The 24,026-nt window shown below is 39.2% G+C and overlaps 1 long non-coding RNA gene across 2 annotated transcripts in view; it reads left to right on the forward strand.

The window, feature by feature from the left end:
• The first annotated feature begins 5,091 nt into the window (after window positions 1-5,091).
• The window catches only part of LOC133484798 (uncharacterized), a 28,768-nt gene continuing 9,833 nt past the window's right edge, over window positions 5,092-24,026 (forward strand). Inside the window, exons 1-4 of one of the 2 annotated variants that reach the window (XR_009791664.1) lie at window positions 5,092-5,197; window positions 13,817-13,837; window positions 22,635-22,796; window positions 23,859-23,915. This is a non-coding gene — a long non-coding RNA (uncharacterized LOC133484798). The remainder of the gene's footprint in view (window positions 5,198-13,816; window positions 13,838-22,634; window positions 22,797-23,858; window positions 23,916-24,026) is intronic. The other variant, XR_009791084.1, reaches the window with a different exon arrangement.

Genomic DNA, 24,026 nt, shown 5'->3' on the forward strand with positions numbered 1-24,026 from the left:
CTTTTTCATGACACTGAGCTACATATCCATAATAACATTGACAGAATATAACTTTATTCTCTCTCCCGAAACAGAAAAAAAAAAAAAAAAAAAGGCAGGTATAGCCAATGAAGTGGCAAGTGTATGTTTTTATGTTGCTTACATTTATTACGAATAAATGAAATGAAATGTTTTGGGTAGAAATGTGATGCAATGTTGCTGCAACAGTGAGTCTGTGGAAGGAAGCTGCAGAGCAGACCAAAGGAAACACACACATAACATAACCCCACCAACGAAATACACACTGGCACAGTATTTCATTTAACGCCCTGTTGTCTCTTAGGTTGGTATCAACTGTCATTTGGAGCTAATGTCTCAGATGTTTCCATACGGCTTGTGTCCCTATGCATTACCCAAACTGATGCTGATACAATAGCTGAGAAGATGGGACCAATGATATTCTGGCTCGCCTATTGAGCCACTGACCTCCTATCACAGGTTCCCTTGTAACCCAATGCCTAGGCAAACGCCACAGACATGAACTCATTGACCACTGTTTCCAACAACCTAGACCAGGATCATGGTCACCTGTGCAACAATCAGACCCCAAATCACCCCGCAACATGGGCTGTCTTTGCAAGATAGTTTTTTTTTTTTATGATTTAAAGCTACATTTCAGATGCATCATTTAGGAATTAGATGATGATGCTTCTTGGCTGCATATAACAGCAGTTCCACTCATCTGGAATTGGGCCAAGTATTATCTGGAATAGCAGGGGTGGGATCACATACTATGTCGTGTTTAGTCCCAACAGAGAGGAGCAGTTTCTAGACTTGAAAAGTAGGGAAACAAATGTTTTATCCCCGAGTCAAGGTTATTTATGCCATCTTACTACACTATTTAGTATCAACAAAAAAAACTATCTAATGGAATGAGTGTCCAGGGGATTCTAGAATCTTAACTTCTTGTTGATCTGGTGAAAGAAAACATCTTAAGAACTGATTCTGTTTCAGTTTTTTACTCGTTTAGCGCAGCCATTTCACATGTGCTCATTTTCTTCAAAAGCCTCTTCTCGGTCGTAGGGGCCCCTTTATCTGCTTCCTTTTATGCTTCCTATACCATCCTGGAACTTTATCCTAGTTAATATTCAAATCAATTCATTCTCATACAGGTTCTCAGCCTCAAAAGACCCCCTGCTTGCCCATTCTGTGTTTTGAGTAGATAAAAAAAAAAAAAAAAGTGAATATGTATGAGGGGAAAGCGATTCCAGAGTTGAGCTGTTCTTAAGAAATTCCAGGATCAGCGATAGATCCGTCAAGCTAATATACAGAATAACTGCTCCCTCATGCCTCCATTATTCCCTCCCGCTCAAACAATTCTTTTTTTTGTAAGTAAGGATTCAGGCGGTTTTGAAGTTTCACCCAAATCTTATGCAAGCAAAATTCAATGACATAATATGGTGAAATGATCATTTTGAAAAATTTGCTCTGCTTATAGAAACTTGTCATTTGTAGATAATTAAGGATAACAATTTGTAACAAAATGGAGATAAGTTCAATATTGTAGGTAGTTCCGTCAGTTGCATAAACTTATGCACAGTCATTTACTGTATTTGCCTAAATTAAACTCCCCCATAGGCAACTGTAGGAAACGCTGCTGAGCGGAGGAGACAAGAAATCCCAAACAAAGAAACTCCAAAAATAGCAACTAAAATGATCTTGTAATCAAATTTTGTATTTTTAGACATCGTTTGAATATAGACAGGTTTGAATATGCAAAATGATGCACAACCTTCATTTTGTGCTTGTGATGCTCTTCAAAATTTTCCATGGTGAAAACCATCAGAGCTACCTAAAGCGCAAAATCCTCATTTTTAAAATGGGATCTCCACCAGTTTACCACCTGTTGCCAATAGGCAAGCCATCGGTTAGTGAGAGTAAACTTGGAATTTAGCAACCGCTATTTGGGATCTGAGTAAAAGTTAGTAATCTTTGTAGAGCACGTGCGACAACGCCCACCAACAAAGCGTGCAATCTGTGTGTGTGAACACGGTAAGCAAAATTTTGTTTGAACTTTTGGGGATTTTAGTGAGTTCGGTCCACAGTCTGACAGAATCAATAGTTTTAGCCTTTCACTATACACATGGAAAGGTTGAGGTGATGGAAAAGAATACAAAACACATTTTGTGTTAAGCATCAGGGAGAGTTGCTATATAAAGAAAATTGAGTTGAAATGATAATCATGGGCCCAATTACAGCAGTGTTGGAATAATAGCTACAATCCACGTGGCTAAATTGTCATTTATCTTGCATAAAGTAGTTTAAATCCAAAATTAATTGTCAAAATGCTTGGTATTGTATTTTGGGTTTGGTTTGCAAGAGGACTTAATTAAAGCTTCACTCCCATATCAGTTGTAATACAGTGAATCATGCTGTTTGAGTCTAATCACCCTTTCAGTCTTGCTTAGTCATGAAGGAGGTTCAGTGTGTCTTTCTTGTAGTTATAAGATAATTTGAGTAATTACTGTGGTCGGAACTAGTAATGTCTTTCCTCACAGTCAATGTGGATTTGTGAGGGAACATCACATCAACATCGTGTTATCATAGCACACAAGGCCATTACTAAATGCATTACTCACATACAGTAATTGCTTTGACTCATAGTTGTTGCAGATGTGCGCGCTGATAAAAATCCATCCAGAAGAGTGTTACTAAATGATTGAGCAAGGCATTTGCTATTGGACCTCATCGTCCTTGCCACCTACAATATCTCACCTCAGAACATACCGAATGATATACAGCATCTGTAAATACTAAATAATAATTTTCAGATAAACCAAGTAAAATTGAATTGACTGGTATAGTTTGTAGTTCCCGTATAATTATTTTCTGGCTGTTATTTTAACAAGGTGTGTATCGCCACAGCTGCATTTTCTACAGGAGTAATGTTGGAAAATTAGACCTGACATAGTTTAATATTTAATAACGCTCGCTCACTCCTCTGGTCGTTGACTTGGGTTTCAATATAGTTGCTGGGAGCCAGTCGCTTGATGGAAAACCTCTGTTCTGCATCACTCTAGCAAGTTGTAAATCAAAGGCTGTCATTTCCTTCCACTGACCAAGACTTGTTTTTCCTCCGTTTCATTCATTTTAAATGAGTTCAGTTAGATATTGTTTTAAAAAGTTCTTTCAATAAGGATTCATTAGACGGTACAAGTGTGGCACGTTTTTCCAAATCCTAACGAAGGATTGAAAAACCACATTTAATCACAGTTTTCTATTTCAGCTCGATAGAAGCCAAGCCAGGTGGAATTCTGTGTATTATGTATAAAAGCAAAATGCCATTCAAAAATATTTTGAATGGCATATGGAAAGGGTGAGTCATCCATTGCGTATAGACATCTCAGACTCTTTGCTTGTAAGTCTTTTATGTGAACTCTGGCAAATTTTAAGCAACTTAAGTCCCTCCCATCAAGTAAATTGTGAAATTAGTCAGACATTTGACTTGTAGCCTCAGTCAAGCTTACATTATTCAAGCGCCACCCTTTGCTTCCCAAACCAAGACTGAACTGCTCCCTTGCAACTTGATACTGTAGGATAAAATATGTGTATACATACAGTATGATGTTTTAAAGCGACATTTAATCTGCATTATTTTCAGAAATTCTCTTGTCACTCAAAAACATTATTCTTGAATAATGAGTTTCGATTCCCACAAATACAAACTCGAATGTAAATTGCTGTGATCGATGATCCGATGTTGATCCTAACTTAATTTCCCAACGGTCTCAGTCCGTAGAGACTGCTTTGACAGACAAGCAAACAATAACTTGTTTATTCACCAATAAAACAGAGATCATTGGCAGTCTTTTTAAGGCGGTAAAAAAATTACAGTTGGCTCCTGTGATTGAAGCCCATTAGCCACTGCTCCATTGACTCCAATTCCTATGAATCTTTGCATATATGTTAATGATCATTCAATGCCATGCTCTTTGCAATGAGTGGCTGTCTTTATCCATCATTTCAACCAATAAGATGTCTATTGGTTCAACCACGTCTTTCTTGCCTTGTGTTTTTATTTTTTTTTAAATAGTGATAAATGCCTTAAAAAATGTGGTATGGTTTGAATTCACTTTCTATATTGTTTAATACAAATAAAGGAGAGAATAAGACAATAGAAAATTTTGTTTATATTTGAAACTGATGATGATTGTAACAAGAAGTAGCTGGATATACAATGAGGATTGGCCTATTGAACAGCTGGCACAACCTCTTTTTATTGATGGACTTCCAAACATCATTCAGTCAAAAGCACAGTTTTCCAATTAAACTACTTTTATTGGATTTATTTCATACATAAAAAAACATGCTGTCCTTTAATGTGTTAGTTTATTAACTGTAGCAGTGTGCACGTCCCGACTGGCTGACAACACATCAGCTACCAAAGGTATTGTCATATTTAAAGAGTCAATAGAAATGATGCTTTCAGCGCAGGCATACATTACTAAGGCCTTCAATAATTGTTTATATCCTTAATGTACATGTTTTCGTTTTCCTTAAAAACAATTCCAGCAGCTGTTTTTTCAATGCAGGGGGCTTTGCTTCACTGTGGCAAATTAGTTCTGAGGCTTTTACGGATTCATTAACCATACGGTCACCGCTGTTTTTCAAAACAAGATACCTGAAAGACTGGAATGAACTATAATTTCAAGTAGTATCCTTTCTTTGAGGCCTGGTACCAAATGATCCACAGACCATGGTTTGAGGACCCCTGGTGGGAGGAACCAACGCCATAGTACAAGCAAGTAAAAGTAACACTTTGTACAGTAATAACATGACAAAAGCTCACATGACACATTAGCTGCTCACAGAACACACTTGCTTCACTTTAAGCATTCCACCCTCAGGGCACACATTGTGATGTTTACTTAATAACACACGAGTGACTTAGGATCTTCTAAATTGCTCTGTAAATCAAGTCTTCAAACATGTTAATTAATGTAGAGAGACTCAAGGGCATCACGTGTAATAGTAGATGATTAAATTCTTTTTAACAGAATTGCCAGGCCTTCCTTTCATGCGCCACACATTCTTATAACCAACTGTTGGATTGCAAAATCATTTCATCACGCTGCTGAATATAGTCGTTTCTTGCCGTAGTGGAAGATCTCCTGCATTCCCTTCAAGAACATGCTTCAATAATCAGGACTTTTGCCAGGTAGCCACACAGATAGCTATGCACTATGAACTGTGATATTTAACATTTAACACATACAGGAACTGTATCTGACTGTAAAGTCTGAGATGAGTCGAGTAGAAGTGTATTCAGCTAGGAAATGTGTATTAATTACCAACTCATTAAACAGTAGAAAAAAAAAGAATAATTGACACTGTACATTTTGATATGTCAAAAGCCTTTTGAATCATTCACATCGAGTGCTGCAATTTCTCCCCTGATATTGTGTCTGTCACCACCAAAGCCCCTATTGTCATGATGCATTTCTGGACCGCCAGTCGCTTTCTCTCCTCAGTCAGATCCGAGCTTCTCACTGCTCCTTTTCATTTTAATATTCACCAAACAGTTTGAATATACCATGAAGCTTGCGCTGCAGCGTGGCTGCTCTAATTGCACTGATATAATGTTCCACCAAAGATTTATGAGTTATTAATCTGGTCATGCGGAATGATTCATGAGTCGGAAGTTGAGATATTGACATATGAATCACTATTAATTTGTCATAGCTGTAAGAGACATAAGATTTACACTATAGATTATTCACCCAAACGGCAGTGTAGGTCCCATACAACATGTCTTCATCAGGACTATGTACGGATTTGTGCATTCCCGTATGCCGCAACCCCTGCATTCATTTAAAGATAATTCAATTAAGACAAGGGTTCAGACATTGCTTATCACTTATGTTGTTCTTTAATAGTTCTCAGCCACTGCTTTTATAATCCACAATTTTCAAAGATACGATTTTACATGATACATTTTGAGACTATTGTTACAGGTTTGTTTGATCACATGCATTTTTTAGGATAACTCAGTCAATGCAGCCCCTTGAATGTCACACTGACACTGGCTCTTTTTAAGTGTGAGTTTGCAAGGACGTTTGGCAGAGATAGATTTGTTGAGAAACAGTTTGGTAACTGTTTTCATGAATGGCCGATCATTTTCCGGGATTAAAATTTTGACCCAGGCTTCTTACATATGTGGATATAAATAAGATATTTCTACGACTTGAGGGCAATATGGATGCTCAGGAGGCATGCATCCGAACTACACGTCATCAAAAGTCGACAAACGTCACAATTGTTCGACAAAACAGACAGGGGGATGAAGCAGCAGATAACAGTCAGTGGCGAAAAGAAGATGATTTAGAACTGATAAACTGAAGAAAATGTTGTCTCCAGTGGCATAAAATCCACAAATGCATCAGGACAAGACCTCCGCATTTACTTCTGTAAACATGCCGCCTCACAGTTGTGCGTATGCGTGTGAAGTCACGGACGCATTCCGTCTACAGGCAAGGCTACTAAACGACTACATAAAAAGAACGGATTGAATAAATTTGAATTTGCCATGATGCCCTGCAGTGTGAACGCAACCTTAGTTTTGTGTGATGGTTTGGTCCAATCAGGTTCGACCACGCCGCAAAGTCTGCAGGTCCGATGTGACTGCTTTTTTTCAGTAACGAGAAATGTAGCGCGTTAATGCAGCCTTATGGTGGGCACTAGCCAGTGCAAACTGCAGGCCGGTCCCAACCCCGGATAAATGCAGAGGCTTGTGTCAGGAAGGGCATCCGGCTTAAAACTTTACCAAACAAATATGAGCGTTCATCCAAAGAATTCCATACCGGATCGGTCGTGACCAACCGGCGCCGTCAACCTGCAGGGCGCCGTTGGAAATTCAGCTACTGTGGGTTGAAGTCGAAGAAGAAGAAGAGGTGGAAAGCGGGTTCTTCGGCAGAAAGAGAAGAGGAAAGCACAGAGCCTAGAACTGAATGTGGGGACTTTGAATGTTGGGACGATGACAGGAAAATCTCGGGAGTTGGTTGACATGATGATTAGGAGAAAGGTTGATATATTGTGTGTCCAGGAGACCAGGTGGAAAGGCAGTAAGGCTAGAAGTTTAGGGGCAGGGTTTAAATTATTTTACCATGGTCTAGATGGGACGAGAAATGGAGTCGGGTTATTTTAAAAGAAGAGTTGGCTAAGAAGGTCTTGGAGGTGAAAAGAGTATCAGATCGAGTGATGAGGCTGAAACTTGAAATTGAGGGTGCTATGTATAATGTGATTAGTGGCTGTGCCCCACACGTAGGATGTGACCTAGAGGTGAAAGAGAAATTCTGGAAGGAGCTAGAGGAAGTAGTTCTGAGCATCCCAGACAGCGAGAGATTAGTGATTGGTACAGGTTGTAATGGACATGTTGGTGAAGGAAATAGGGGTGATGAAGAAGTGATGAGTAAGTACGGCATTCAGGAAAGGAACTTGGAGGGACAGATGGTGGTAGACTTTGCAAAAAGGATGCAAATGGCTGTAGTGAACACTTTTTTCCAGAAGAGGCATGAACATAGGGTGACCTACAAGAGCGGAGGTAGAAGCACGCAGGTGGATCACATGTTGTGCAGACAATGTAATCTGAAGGAGGTTACTGACTGTAAAATTGTGGTAGGGGAGAGTGTGGCTAGACAGCATAGGATGGTGGTGTGTAAGATGACTCTGGTGGTGGGGAGGAAGATGAGGAAGACAAAGGCAGAGCAGAGAACCATGTGGTGGAAGCTGAGACAGGATGAGTGTTGTGCAGCTTTTCGGGAAAAGGTGAGACAGGCTAAAGAGGATGAAAAATGGAAAGCCAGATGGTCCTGATGACATTCCTGTGGAGGTATCGAAGCATTTAGGAGAGGTGGCTGTGGAGTTTTTGACCAGCTTGTTCAATAGAATTCTAGCACGTGAGAAGATGCCTGAGGAATGGAGGGAAAGTGTGCTGGTGCCCATTTTTAAGAACATGGGTGATGTGCAAAGCTGTGGGAACTATAGAGGAATATAGTTAATGAGCCACACAATGAAGTTATGGGAAAGAGTAGTGGAGGCTACCCACTTGTGAGGATAAGCGGCTCAGAGAATGGATGGATGGATGGAGTACCCAGAGAGGAACTGTTGTATTGCATCCGGAAGTCTGGAGTGGCAGAGAATAATACAGGACATTAAAAGAACCTGTGTTTTAAAATCTCCTATAACTCCCGTGGTTCCAAGCGTGCTCGTTTTCGTGAAAGAACTTTGTTCACAACAATGTATAAAACCAACCAATTTATTCCTGACAGAGGAGTCTATACATTTGCAGAGCTCTGGGTTCGTAACTACCCTATCTTATCCTTAGCAGATAAAGTAGTCGAACTAAAACTATCTGATTCTACCCCAGACCTATACAATGTTTCAAACGGGCCAGTATGGAATCGCTGTCGTCTGATTGGTCGTGGTCTAATCTGACGTCATCGTTGTTCTGCAGAATGATGACCATCTGATCTGGTTCCAGATGTCGCGTCCAGACTCCGGCCCACATTCCTGCATTCAATGTTTATAGTGGCTCCCCGCATTTCTTTCTTCTTTGTCAACTGTTTCAAATACCCCCTGATGGGGGGGTTTTCCTGCAATAAAAACTCCTACCCCCTTTTCTGATTATACTGTAATACACATCCTCTTCCAAACTAGTTAGACCCTGAAACTCTATATTATATTCTATTACATATAGAATTACATATTAGAATATAAAGTATTCTATATTCCCTTCAACATGTACGAGGGCAGCAGAACAGCGGTGAGGTGTGCTGTAGGTGTGACAGACGAATTTAAGGTGGAGGTGGGACTGCATCAGGGATCAGCCCTGAGCCCCTTCCTGTTTGTGGTGGTGATGGATAGGCTGACATATGAGGTTAGACTGGAATCTCCGTGGACCATGATGTTTGCAGATGACATTGTGATCTGCAGTGGAAGCAGGGAGCAGGTGGAGGAACAGTTAGAAAGATGGAGGCATGCATTAGAAAGCAGAGGAATGAAGATTAGCCGAAGTAAGACAGAATATATGTGCATGAATGTGATGGGTGGTGGGGGAAGAGTGAGGCTACAAGGAGAAGAGATAGCAAGGGTGGAGGACTTCAAATACTTGGGGTCAACCGTCCAGAGCAATGGTGAGTGTGGTCAGGAAGTGAAGAAACAGGTCCAAGCAGGTTGGAACGCGTGGAGGAAGGTGTCAGGTGTGTTATGTGACAGAAGAGTCTCTGCTAGGATGAAGGGCAAAGTTTATAAAACAGTGGTGAGGCCAGCCATGATGTACGGATTAGAGACAGTGGCACTGAAGAGACAACAGGAAGCAGAGCTGAAGGTGGCGGAAATGAAGATGTTGAGGTTCGCTCTCGGAGTGACCAGATTGGATAATATTCGAAATGAGCTCATCAGAGGGACAGCCAAGGTTCGATGTTTTGGAGACAAAGTTAGAGAGAGCAGACTTCGATGGTTTGGACACGTCCAGAGGAGAAATCGTGAGTATATTGGTCAAAGGCTGATGAGGATGGAGCTGCCAGGCAAGAGAGCTAGAGGAAGACCAAAGAGAAGGTTGATGGATGTCGTGAGGGAAGACATGAGGGCAGTTGGTGTTCGAGAGGAGGATGCAGGAGATAGGCTTACATGGAAAAGGATGACGCGCTGTGGCGACCCCTAAAGGGACAAGCCCAAAGGAAAAGAAGAAGAGTAATGTTGCGCGTTACTGTTTGGAAATAGTAACGCGCAACATTACTCTTAACAACAACAACACTGCTGCTTCAACTTTATTTAGGCTATTTCATGAGCTTTACCCACCATTCCTTTCTGCCATAAGCATTCCTGGAATAGTTTGAAAAGCATTTTTGTTTTCTTTGACAATATCATTACTAAACCAGCCAATTAGTTATTGTTGTACTTGGATAGATAAACTTCAAAGGCAGTGGATTTGCTTTAATGGAATACCTTGATTTAGCGACAACCCCAATTCCAATGAAGTTGGGACGTTGTGTTAAACATAAATAAAAACAGAATACAATGATCATGTTCAACCTATATTTAATTGAATACACTACAACGACAAGATATTTAATGTTCAAACTGATAAACTTTATTGGTTTTAGCAAATAATCATTAACTTGGAATTTTATGGCTGCAACACGTTCCAAAAAAGCTGGAACAGGTTCATGTTTACCACTGTATTACATCACCTTTTCTTTTAACAACATTCAATAAATGTTTGGGAACTGAGGACACTAATTGTTGAAGCTTTGTAGGTGCAATTCTTTCCCATTCTTGCTTGATGTACATTTTCAGCTGTTCAACAGTCCGGGGTCTCCGTTGTCGTATTTTACGCTTCATAATGCGGCAGACATTTTCAATGGGAGACAGGTCTGGACAACAGGCAGGTCAGTCTCGTACCCGCACTCTTTTACTACAAACCCACGCTGTTGTAGCATGTGCAGAATGTGGTTTGGCATTGTCTTGCTGAAATAAGCAGGGCGTCCATGGAAAGGACCTTGCTTGGATGGCAGCATATGTTTCTCCAAAACCTGTATGTACCTTTAGCATTAATGATGCCTTCACAGATGTGTAAGTTACCCATGCCATTGGCACTAACACAGCCGCATACCAACACAGATGCTGGCTTTTGAATTTTGTGTCTATAACAGTCCGGATGGTTCTGTTCCTCTTTGGCCCGGAGGACACGACGTCCACAATTTCCAAAAATAATTTGAAATATGGACTCGTCGGACCACAGAACACTTTTCCACTTTGCATCAGTCCATCTTAGATGAGCTCGGGCCCAGAGAAGCAGGCGGCGTTTCTGGGTGTTGTTGATAAATGGCTTTTGCTTTGCAAAAAGTTGCACTTACAAATGTCGCGCCGAACTGTATTTACTTACATTGGTTTTCTGAAGTGTTCCTGAGCCCATGTTTGATATCCTTTACATATTGATGTCTGTTTTTGATGTAGTGCCGCCTCAGGGATCGAAGGTCACGGGCATTTAATGTTGGTTTTCGGCCTTGCCGCTTAAATGCAGTGATTTCTCCAGATTCTCTGAACCTTTTGATGATATTATGGACCGTAGATGATGAAATCCCTAAATTCCTTGCAATTGTACATCGAGGAACATTGTCCTTAAACTGTGTGACTATTTTTTCACGCACTTGTTTACAAAGAGGTGAACCTTGACCCATCTTTGCTTGTTAATGACTGAGCAATTCAGGGAAGCTCCTTTTATACCCAATCATGGCACCCACCTGTTCCCAATTTGCCTGTTAACCTGAGGGAGGTTCCAAACAGTTGTTTGATGAGCATTCCTCAACTATCTCAGTCTTTTTTGCCACCTGTCCCAGCTTTTTTGGAACGTGTTGCAGCCATAAAATTCTAAGTTAATGATTATTTGCTAAAAAGTATTATGTTTATCAGTTTGAACATTAAATATCTTGTCTTTGTAGTGTATTCAATTAAATATAGGTTGAACGTGATTTGCAAATCATTGTATTCAGTTTTTATTTATGTTTAACACAACGTGTGGTTGTATTTATCACAAGATTTTTTTTTTTTTGCAGTTTTCAGTATGACCGACATATTGGCCACCTCTGTGCCAGACCGTTACATAATGTTTGTAAACAATAAGCGGGAGGGTAGTTCAAGGTGACAGAGTGCCTACCGCTAAACTGAACTGAAAACGATTTGCTGAGTTTGGGTTTGTGCCACCTTATGCATGGCCAAAGGTTTAAATTTCATAATTAATTGAATTAATCCATCAGAAAGGTGATGAGGATAAATTGAGCAGATGTCGTAAAGAGTATAGTAGATACTTCTTAAGGGGCAGACTGGAGAACTAAACCTCTATCATCCAGTGCAGAGAAGGCATTTTCTCACAGGTATGAATAAAATGTTTGGTTGGATTGTCTTTGTGTAACTTTGACCAACGTTAAAGGATATGATTAATTGCTATCTCCAGAATCTCCCAATTAGCCAGTCTCTCAATAATCAGTTTAACTATGCCTGAATTTCCACCACGTCTATTTTGGAATCAACTTACCCGTTAAATGTAAATTACGGACAGCGTTCCACCTCTCTTTACCTCATGTAAGATCTTCCTTTCGTCTGACAGTTCACACAATCAAATTGCGGTTGTAAAGATGAAGGCTAAAGCCATTTGCCATGTTTTCTCAATGGCTCTCTGCCCTGGTCTTTTGCAACCCGAAAGTACGTGTGATGTCAAAATGACACGGTGTATAGCCGCCCCAGCCTATCACATCAAGTCTATTATATTCTTTATATTATGAGGTGAATGTGTCAGAAGAATTGTTTCCCCCCAATACCTTTATAACACACCGAGAGAGAGATATTTTGCTGTGTGCTGTTTTTACCATGTAATATTACATTCCATTAATTTGGGGGCCATTCATCCTTACTATAAACATTACACATTCATGTCTTTGCATTCAGTTGTAATGATGGAGCTTCACTGTACAATGATGTTACTTTTCTTCAGTTCAAATGAGTGCTACATTTGAGAACTGACATTTCTTAGAAGGCAATCAATGCAAATTGAAAACGCCAGGTTCTGCTTTTGTACCAAACTGTCTCAAATGTTGTTGTTGTTTGTTTTTTTTGTGTCATAATGCAATTGAATCTGCTTGATGAGACGCTACAAAATAAACATAGCATTTCTCCTAAAGATATCTGCAGTCTTATAAGATGAATGCAAGGCACATTAGACAACATGAAGTGAGTAGATATTCTTTTAATAAATATTCCACGCTGTGCGATTGAATCTAAGCTTTTGTGGAGAAAATTTCAGACTAAATGCAGTGCCAGTCTGCGATCACCTTGAGCTGTTAAATGAAGTGTTTGTTTCCATGTTGAAAAGAAATAAAAGCGGGAGGAGGAAAGTGGTCACATACATGGCTGGAGAAAAGGGGCCAGAGTGACACATTGAAATTGTATGCCTCACTTCTCCTCCATATCCTTTGTTGTTGCTGCTGCTGATGAAGTGGCCGTGACTGTCTGGATGCTGTGATATTCACTTCATTTTAGGGCGTCTTCCTATTGGTTGCGTCTCTGACAGTGATCGTGCCTCATTTCTGGCACTCATGGATATCTGTCACAGCCCATCTTTGGTCTATGACAGTTACATCTTTCATCTTGGCTCCTGTCTCACTGTGACCACGTTTTTTTTTTTTTTTTCTCCCACAATCACATATTTCATTTGAGATGGCACAGTGTAGAATACTCTTTAAAGAGTCACATTTAGTTCCTCAAAAAAAAAAAAAAAGATTTGTCTTGAGTTATGTTAAATATAATGTATTGTGCAGACAGACATTGAATCTGAGGTGAGGAGAGGAAGAGAGCGTGTGACTGCCGGAAAGGCTACATCATATCTAGTGCATCATATAATTTTGATCCAAAGCTTACTATTACCATGATAATTCAAAATGTCCAAATGTGCCGTTTAAAGTGACCAAACCTCTGCTCTCCCAGAGTGCACTTGCTTCCTAACAAGTGCACTAAAACAGGAAAGTAGACTTATTAAACATGCCACTGTCTACAAATTAAAAATACTTTTTTTTAAATGTATTTTTTATTTTATTTTTTAAACCTTGAAACAATTCTTAAACTCTTACCATTCGTCTCCGTTGTGAGGATTTGGTCTGGGAGTTAGCTCAGTAGCACTGTCTGAGTTCCGTTTTCTCTGGTGGTTACTTTTGTATAGGCTGAACAGAGAATCTGCGATCTAATAATATCCCGTCTGACATGCATATTTCATGTGTTTTTACAGCTATTTCTCAAATCTGCTTTGGTGAGTCATTTAGTCATACATTTGGATGTCACTACATACCCTTGCAAATCAGAATCCATTTCCTGCTCAAATTATTGCTCATGTTTAATTCACTGCCAATACATACATTCTAATTTGACCGCACTAAATTATTAACCTAAAAGATGATGGATGGAGGGTGAAACATTAGTTCTATGACTTAACAACACAAGAATCAATGCAGAATGTAAACTGCACATTTGGCCACAATAATACAAGTGAAATGGCTCTAACCTCAATATATTTGCCAGTTGTGATGAATGAATACACTCAATCACGCTGCTTAACCAGTCCGTGCGGTGAGTGATTAAACTGAAATAGCAGGTCATTCATTAGATAGAACGGTTGGACTTCCATCCATCATCAATGATGTACAGAATATAAAGATATACATTTTCTCCATTGAAATACAATTACAGGTACGGTGTATTTTAACTCTATAATAGGAAATAGTATTTGTGATTAAGGGTAAATAGATGCCCACTTTCAGTATAATTCACTGAGACCTCAGTGGCAGCAGAGTTTGATCATTGCAAGCCCAAGCTAAACCTTTTTAGTGTTTGCATTTATTTCTTCCTTAACATTCTTAACCCTCTTTAACACCCGCTGCCTCTGCTGCATGAATATCGAACTGGACTTGACCCCCCCCCCCCCCACACACACACACACAACACACACACTTGATCCACTGCTATGTACTTACAAATAGACCAAGAAGGGTCGATGCCAGGCATCAACTGGGTGCAGCACCATGACTAATGCAGTGATCACTTTAATCACTCCACATCCATTTGGTTCTGAATTTTCATATTCCTCATTATCAAATTGGACTGTGGGGATGCTGATCTGTATTGAGGTTCCAGGAGTCAAGTATTTTGGTCCATTGACTCTCACATTGCAGTTGGAGAGGTGTTCAGTGTAGGATTTGAGAGTAAGACACAATGTTGAGAACAATACATTTTGTTTGATTGTAGCTGGGACAAGAGAGACGAACTGGCGATGCTTTTGCAGCTGCTACAGAACCCCGCGAGGCGCGTGCTTAGTCAGATTCAAAGCATTGCTCGTGGGATTGACGACACTGATTGCAGTGAGTCAAATAAAACACTTTGCTGCTTTGAATAGGCTGTCATTGCAGGCAGTGATGACAGAAACTACAGTATACACACACTTTTACTTTACTTTTTACGTTTTTCAACTTGACTGCCTCACATTTAGTGAACCATGAGTCATTTGTTGTTTACCCTATTAGGGCGCCACAATGCTGAAAACCTCATTTGATCAACTCCAGCAGACTGCTTGCATTTCAAAGCTATTCTAATTTAGTTTTCTGTTGCATAGATTCCGCAGGCTCATGCTACTGACTTACTCCTTAGCAGTAAGCTATTAAACAGAAAGTTTGATTATTGGCTCAACGTGTGAAATGATGAAGCACCTTTTCTGTTTTATGTGTTGTCACAAGCATTTATTTTCATGAACAAACATTCTCATCAATTGATTCTTTAATGGCGCACATTTTCTCCCCGTTTATTTATAGAGCAGCTCGTAGAAACAACACAATTCACCATCTGTTATGCTACATCTACAAATGACAGGCTACAGTTGCTGTAGATTGGAAATGGAGCCAATTATTTATATGGGCTCAAACAGTGAACATGTGGCGCGGCCAGGGAGGATTGACATGTGCCTGTGCTCCATCTCGGTGTAATGGAGTCATAACCATGGCTACCCAGGTCATAAATTGCACTCAGAGCAGCGTCGCACGTTCCTGCTGGTACAGTGTGGAACTGTGCGTGGACATGGTTAGGTGATGATGGAATGAATCGTGCAGAGTTGGTAACGATGATGAGAATTACGGTGACAGTGAAGGCAGTGTTGATGATTATGATGATGGCAATCAAACAAAAGCGAAGCATTCACACAGGTACTGTGTATACAGGAAAGCGCTCTTGAGACATTTAGCAGTTTGTTCACCTGACTTAATTTGATTTTGAAAAATTCACCATTCTCAAGAAAGAGGTGATTTCTTCGTAGATTGGCACAGTAACAGGAATAGAAAAAGGACAGCCAAGTACTGTGAGAGGAACAAGAACTGACTGGAATCATACGTCATCATATGAATGTAAAATACAATTTTTAACTACTGTAAGGGATACAACTGCAGCTACTTTGCACTTCCGCCGCTACAAAGCATTTACAGTCTCTCTCATCAAGACCCACAAGTGACTTTCAACTGGGTTCCATGGTATTTCCACACCGACTTGATCTTAAAGCAAATGCCCATAAAATGTAATTATAGAGAGGATTAAAGCAGAGTTGTGATGCCAAGCGGTTCAAATCCTCTCAAGGCACAGAGACATTCTGTATTAAATTATCTGCCCACACTGTGGTTTCTGTACTGGCCTTGGTCAATCTGGGATGATAAAGTCATAGCTGGGTAAAGGATTTCAATCAGAGTCAGAAGCACATTACTGTATATCTTTGTTGTATGTGACTATACAGTTAGACTAATTACATTCTCTGTCTCTGGTACAAAACATCCTAGAAGTTATCTTGGATAAAATCAAACAGGTTTGAGGTAATTAAATACTATCTACTCTCATTTTAGGCATGCAAAGTAGTGCATCAAGTTCTGAAATACCCATCACATGCAATCAAAGCAATTAGTTGCAATCTGGCTCAAATCAAGCGTAACGTTTTCAACATTGACAGATGACACCTTGTTACTGTGAGAGTAAAGTCCAAACTCCATCTCTATGCCAAAGACGTTTTATGATCGTCTAAAAAGAAAATAGGTTCATCCCATTTTTAGAAGATAAACAGAGCATTCAGTTTGCCTCATCATACTACATTATTATTTTTTTAAATGTATTTCTTTTTTGCCCGAGAATATGTTCGTTCGTGAGTTATAATTGTTTTAATTTTTCAACAAAATGTCGCAGTGACTTTGGGGACAACAAGACCACACATACAGTTCACACACACCATTTCCGACAAATCTATAATTACCATTACGATAAACCAGCCTAAATTTGCATTCATTATTTGTGGTTTTCCTCTGCTGCTGCCACGAAAGTAGATGAGAGAACTCATTATCAAGTCTGTAGAGGGATCAGCCAGGTTATGAATACAGAGCCAGTTCTTATCTGCTATATAATTACATTCCATGTTCTAAATATTGATAATCGGGGATTTGTGTTGTAATCAGCTGTGTTGTGCTGAGTTAATTTGATGTTGAAAGAATAAGTCCAGTGGGGCCCATGCTCTAAAACTGGAGCTTCAGTTTTTGGGAGTAGAATAAAAGTCAGTCAGAGGTCATTGTATGACTATTGTAAAATATTTTAACTAATTTCCCTACCCAAAATCCCATGAGCTCTATGATTATTTTGCAATGTATCTCTCTAGCAATTCCAATTTATTCTGCATGAATGGGATGAGATGAGGGGATAAAAAGGGTGTTGTAACGGATGCATGGCAGACTTGATGAAATGCAAAGGCATAAGTCCATCCATGATTGAGTTTTATATCAGTCTGATAAGTTTGCGTTCCAACTTCATAACTGGACGACGTAGCACAAAGTCTCTCGGCAGGCTTTGGACAGAGACATCCTCAGAAAGGTTGAGTCATAGTGGAGGAAATTGGTCATGCAGTGGGGATCAGTGGGAGGTCTGAAAAGTAGATGACCTGAAATAAATGGAACGTCAATGTTTCTTTATCAGCGTTTCATAATCTCTGTCTTCTTCTGTCACAACCTTAATATCATAGAGTTGTATACTTTGTCTGCTTTAGTGCTCAGATCAGACCGTCTAGTGGATTCCAACATTCATTGTGGGATTAAAGTTTACATTTCAATATAACTTGCAATGTTTAATCCATACGTGTACATGCATAAATATGAATCTGTTTGCGGATAAGATGAAAAAAAAAAACACATGCATGTTTGGCTCATTGAGGACTAATTCTACAATCTACAGTGCGACCAGTTTGCATGTGAGAGTGAATGCTTTTTGTCTATAGGTGACTTACGATTGGCTGGCGACTAGTCCAGAGTGCACCATAGCTCTTGTTGAGTGAGCTGGGATAAACGTTACCCTCATGAGGAAAACAAAAAAAAACGCTGAAAATAAATGGATAAAGGAATAAAAACCAAGACGAGCGCAAAAGAATAACATTTTCCGCAAGTATTGTATAAGGTTGCAATCCCAACATGACAGTACAGTAGTGACTTTGTTTAAAAAAAAAGCTGCAGAACTGTTTCGGTAGACTGGTGTTGTAGGCCTAAAAGAAGTACAAGCTGCATTTATGTTGGAGTGAGTTAGAAACCATAATTAAACAGTGTGTTTTTGTTTGTTTTGGAGCTCTGACGAAACAATGTACAGTAATTTCTCCAATGAAAGCCTAGACTTCATAGATAAGTAATTACTGTACTGCATGGGATTCCACATTTCTTTTCAACGGTCTTCCTTAAACAATAATTTTACGTCAGTTTCTCCATGCTGCATTGCTTTTCTCACAATCATTCTTTTTGGGGTAAAATTTCCTCTCTGGCTGACAGTATTAGGTCAGTTACAGCAAGTGCTGTGAGACCTGGGGCATGCCGTGTTGTGGCGGACTGGACTCCCACTTCCCTGATATGCAACCACAAGCAACATCGTCTTCAACAGAGCATATTGAAAACCTTGTGTTTTGTCCACAAACCGACTCCTGTGCTCCAGAAACAGTATGAATGCTCCTCATATGCATAAATGAGTTTACATCCTACAAATTCTCTTTGGGGTTCATAACAAAGGGAAATGTAAAAAAAAGTGTGCTTGGCAGGATCTAATGGCGTGTACAGTATATGCCGCGGCTATCTGGTGAATGGAAATCAGCTAGCTCGATTTTTTGTTTCAGGTGCGTCTAGCTTGAGGCAGAATGACAGCATTCTTCGCGATATCACTCAAGACACATCTAAAATGTCACTGAACGACGTGAGTTCTATCATTCAAACAAATTAATCCACGTCAATGAGTTTGATATGGACTGATAGCCTATTGCATAGCTTTTTATTTTAGTTTACGAGACGCCACTCATGCTTTGGTCAAAACTACAAGACCACACGTGGATTCACATTTTAGTAACATCTTTAAGGTGTGATATAAGACTTAGACTTACTTTGCTCTAATCAGTCGAAACTGAATACAAAAGCTACTCCTAACCAGTTTTATGTAAGAAAAGGTTTGTTTTAACCTGTTCTTGCAGCTGGCGAATTTCCGCTCTGAGAGTTGTCTTTTTGTCTAGCACCACATGCTCAACAGCTGGATCAGGAACTACTCCTCATTCCCGAGAAACATAAAAAAAAAAAAAAAAAAACTGTTGCAGGCTACTTACTAAAAAGCTGACACAAAGGCACACATCACATGGTTGGCAGTGATGCCTCTTGTTCACTGAAATTTAAGCTCTTTCATTTTCCTTGGGGAGTGTGGCGTAGCGTTGACAAGCAGATAGTGTTTGTTGTAATGCTGTAGAAAAGATGACAAATGGAAATACAGTATATGGGCTGGGTGAGATTTTATAGAGAAGTTCACTATACAAACATTGGCATAGATTATATACTGTAGTCCCTAGTCACTCAGATTGAAGCAATACAGTTGCAGCTGTAGCCTCGGCATTGCATGCATTATTAAGTAAATTGTAGTAACGTTGTCGTCAAGTTATTCTAGATGATACAGGTTCATGTATGTCTTCAAATCCTGGGCCAATACTCAAATTAACAGACAATGATAAATTAAAGTGAAGGACATGCTCATAGAAGGCTTACACATATGCTGTGTTCAAAGTTTCTGAGGCTCTTCCATGAATATGATTTCCGAGACTTAACATCCACAGACATCAATTTCAGAGAGAGACAATTTGTTCCAAGAAAGTCTTTCCATATTTCCCAAAAAACAATTTCCTCTACCAGATTAAAACACATCTTCGCTGCTACTTGGTAGTATTTGCAGAATCTATTAAAAAAACATTGTTAATTTTTTTTCAAACAAAATATTTGTTCTTGGGCTTTGGAGTCTGAGGAGACAGGTTTAAGTCCTACTATGGACTAAAATGTAAAAATGGCAACTAGTTCTTGTAGAGGTGCTAGTTTGCTACTGTCGAAGTGCCCTTGAGCAAGGCATCACCCCATCACCGTAGCTCAAATGGTGCAGCACTCTTTGCGCACTCTTAATCTCTTTTTGCATGCCTGCATGTGTGTGATCTGGCTTTTTGTGTGTGATGTGCAACACAAAGTATACATCGGAGTGAGGGTTGAATTTCCCTGAGACACGAATAAGCAGAGGTGTCGACTCGAGTCACATGACTTGGACTGGAGTCTGTTTAATGTCACTTCAGATATGAAGAGAGAATAAGTAAGTCATTTTAATAGAATAAGAGAAAAAAGGTTTATAAAGGTTCGATGCACTTGTTTATAAAATTTGTTTGGATCAATAATTTCTTTTGATCAATAAAAATTGATTTTAAAATATATGAAATATATAGATGCAGTATATAATATATACATATTAATTAAATACAAATATTATATATATTAAAATGTATTTTTATTTTGTTGGTAAAATGACTCGAAAGGACTCAAAGTGTAGCACAATCAAAGTGTAGGACTTGCGACTTGACTCGGGACTTGCCTGCCTCGATTTGGGACTTGATTTGGGACTTAAGGGCAAAGACTTGAGACTTAATTGTGACTTGCAAAGCAATTATTTGGTCCCACCTCTATGAATAAGTATAATAATACATAATAAAAAAAAGACAAAAATAAACTTTAAACAATCTCATAATTTAAGGGCAATAGACGATCTTGTTTTAGCAAGGTTAACTGATTTACTAATTCCTTGCATTTGGTATCACTAAATGCATCCCTGTCTTATTTCTACTATGGGCTGCGTTTAGAAATGAGTGATTACTTTCAAAGCTCAGAGAGGCCTCGTCCCATGATGTTTTCTAGACCTTTTATTACCCTACATCCCTTTTTTACTCGCTGATGCATGATTCCCTTTTCCCAGCAAGGTTCAGACATGTTAGATGAATCCTTTTCATCCATGAGTGACTGGAATAACATGCCTGAGGTCATTGGGTCTGCATGCTATCACTCTGGACCCACAATATTACAAAAATTAGTCTTTTTTTTATTATTATTTTATTTTGACATTAATGGTTTTTCAGATTTATTAACTCCCTCTGTGTTATATTATGTGTTAATAATGACTTTCAATTTGTTTCAAACTTTTTGATAAATCTGCTGTACTTGTTAATGACTTCAGCTGGTTTAAGAAGTGCTTTGCAAATCTTTTATCATTTTTATATCAAGCAGTTGAATGTTAAATTTTTTTCCTCCTCGCCTCCTCACTGAATCGTTATAAGGTAAAATTAGAAATAGAGCGCACAAAATGAATTTAGGCTGTTTGCACAGTACTACATTATCTGTGTGTATACATTGTTGTTTATGCAGTATCAAATTTAATCAAATTGCTTTATATGTATTCTAAATGTACCACCTTCAGTGTACTTTCAGGGCACTGAATCGATCGCAACTGGACTTTTCAAGTTGTTTTAGGCCAGCCGCACACTGAGCAACGCGGCCGAACGCAACTAAAGTGGACCATGGCAAAAAAATTCCATTCACTGACTCAAAACCCGCACAACAAACGACTGAGTACCGCACATCTACCAACACACGGCAGCGGAAATACTGCAACCCTGTATCAGGTTTTGAGACGCCACATACAGTATACTATTCCTTATTATTCTGTATCGAATCACAGAAACGTGTCACGATTGCCAAGGAAGAATCGGATAGCCACAAAGAGATGAAAAGTAGTGTGGATATTTTGAGTGGCTGTGGGCAATAATCAAAACCCTACTCACTGGCTTCACTTTTGGGCGACAGGCCCTCCTTTGCCATAGGTACATATGAAATTATGAAATACAATTAAGGAAAATTGTAAAACAATATGTATACTATTTATACTGTATTGATACGGTTTTGCGGCGCCATGGTGGCTGGCATTTAATTCTATGACAAAATATATTTTTTAAAAGCTCATGCATTTTTTTATTGACTGTTACATCTGCAATGTCGTAACACCGTTCACCAGCGATTCAAATTGTTAATCGCAGCAAAACTAGTGGCCGACAGTCGGCCACTCTTGAAAAGTAAGTGCCAAACCCCGCACGCTGCCCGATGCTCGGTGTGCAGCTGGCTTCAAGAAGCTGTTTCACCTGTCACCCGAGCTTCCCTCTAAGACAACAAAAACAAAAGTTAAGCTGCGATCAATTCAATGACTTACGAATGAATGGATTCAATGAGAATAAAATGATTCAATGAGAATAAAATGTAATGATCTGGATGAATGAGAATATTCACAGACACATTGGCAGTATACTGAAATAATTTGGCCTTAGTGATGGAGATTTATGTCCTGACTAGCTATCCATTTATGTGCTCTATAACTAAAACGTAATATTCATGTCATATTTAAAGACACTCAAATTAAACTGCGTACTGCTACCTGGACATTAGAATGAGTATATTATGTGTATAGCATATTCTTACAAGAGCATAATTGGAGCAAAGCAAAAGTCATTATTAAGCAGCAGCAGTAATAAAAATTTTGTTTTTTAAAAACTGTCTTGATCATGAGGCATACAGAACTCATGAGGCAGTGGAAAATTTGCAGGACATTTCTCCAGTTGTATTAATTTGCAGGGACACTGAGGTTGCAATTCTTTTTTTTTTTTCTCTGAGTGATGACCATGGAGGCCTTGGTTACAGTATGTTGGAGGCACCTGACACCTTTTTGGAGCAGCTGTTCACACTTGTATTGCAAGACACTCTGAATTCCGATCAGGCAGCAAGTGGCCCATGCACATCCTTTGCTTCCTGCCTCAGTGACCGTATACAGTACAGGTAAGTGTTGCACTGGTATATTAATATTTATGACTGACGATTTTATCATTGTGAGAGACCAGCTGCAATATCCAAAGGTTTTACAGTCGGATAATCTTTGGAAACATCTGTTAACCCAATACAGTCTCTTTCAAAATGAGATGAACAAGCTTGGAAGTCTTAAAGCTGATTTGGAGCTGAAATGTACTTAAAGTAATCGAGGCTACAGGGAAAACAATTGCAAAAGGGGACTTAAGCTCACCAGTGTATGACTGTACTATAATAATTTCAAAATAAACACTGGACCTAATAGAAATAGTGTGTAATTCAAACTCAAAAGCTGCCTTAAATCAGGAATAAGGGAGACAGTGTGCGAAGTTTACTTTTCAAAGTTAAGGTTGAGTCATACTTCAAAGTCTCTTTAATTCTGACTTGTCACTCAGTTTTCCACTTTATCAAACTGGATCTCTCACCTGAAAAAAATGTCAGGAACCACGACTTTTAATTAGTTTCAGCAAGAATGCTGGGGGGAAAGAAGTTTAATTAACTCACATGAATTATTACAATAGCTCCAGTTGATTGTACATAGCTATGTTGCTGAGTTATTGTTATTGTGCAATTACGGTGTTACTTACCCTATTCATAGGTAGAATGGTTATGAAATTGACTGATGTTGACATTCACTTATTGTGCTGTTATTTTCTGTGGATCACACAATGAAGAAGATATAGAGTATTCTGACATGCCAATAAAAGTCTTCAAAACAATTTTTTTTAAAAATCAGACCTCATGTTGTGATTTTCATAATAAATGATCCGTTATCACTGTTTGCAACATGCAGATTGTAAACACTGCAGACACCAATAATACTACTTTACTGTATGAATGTGTATGTTGCACAAGTGCCTGTTGAAGTGCATGAAGCACAGCCTTCGTTGTTAAGCCGCCAATGAAAACCCTCTGATGTTTTTTGCTTCAGATTTCTTACAAAGAGAGGGGCATGTCCGTGTGTGTGTGTGTGTGTGTGTGTGTGTGTCTGCATGCATGCATGTGTGTGTCTACGTGTATTTCATTCTCCTGCAGGCACCTCCACCGTGGTGCTGTGAAGGAGTTCCACAGTGCAGAAAAACATGCTTAAAGGTAAATGCCCATATTAAAATGTACTTGTGCTGTACTACTACTAGAAATATGTATTGTCACTTCCTTGTGTCATTTCCAATAGAAGCAGTCACCAAATGAAAATTTTATTTG

The sequence above is a fragment of the Phyllopteryx taeniolatus genome, chromosome 1, assembly GCF_024500385.1.
Source record: "Phyllopteryx taeniolatus isolate TA_2022b chromosome 1, UOR_Ptae_1.2, whole genome shotgun sequence".
NCBI classification, from domain to species: domain Eukaryota; kingdom Metazoa; phylum Chordata; class Actinopteri; order Syngnathiformes; family Syngnathidae; genus Phyllopteryx; species Phyllopteryx taeniolatus.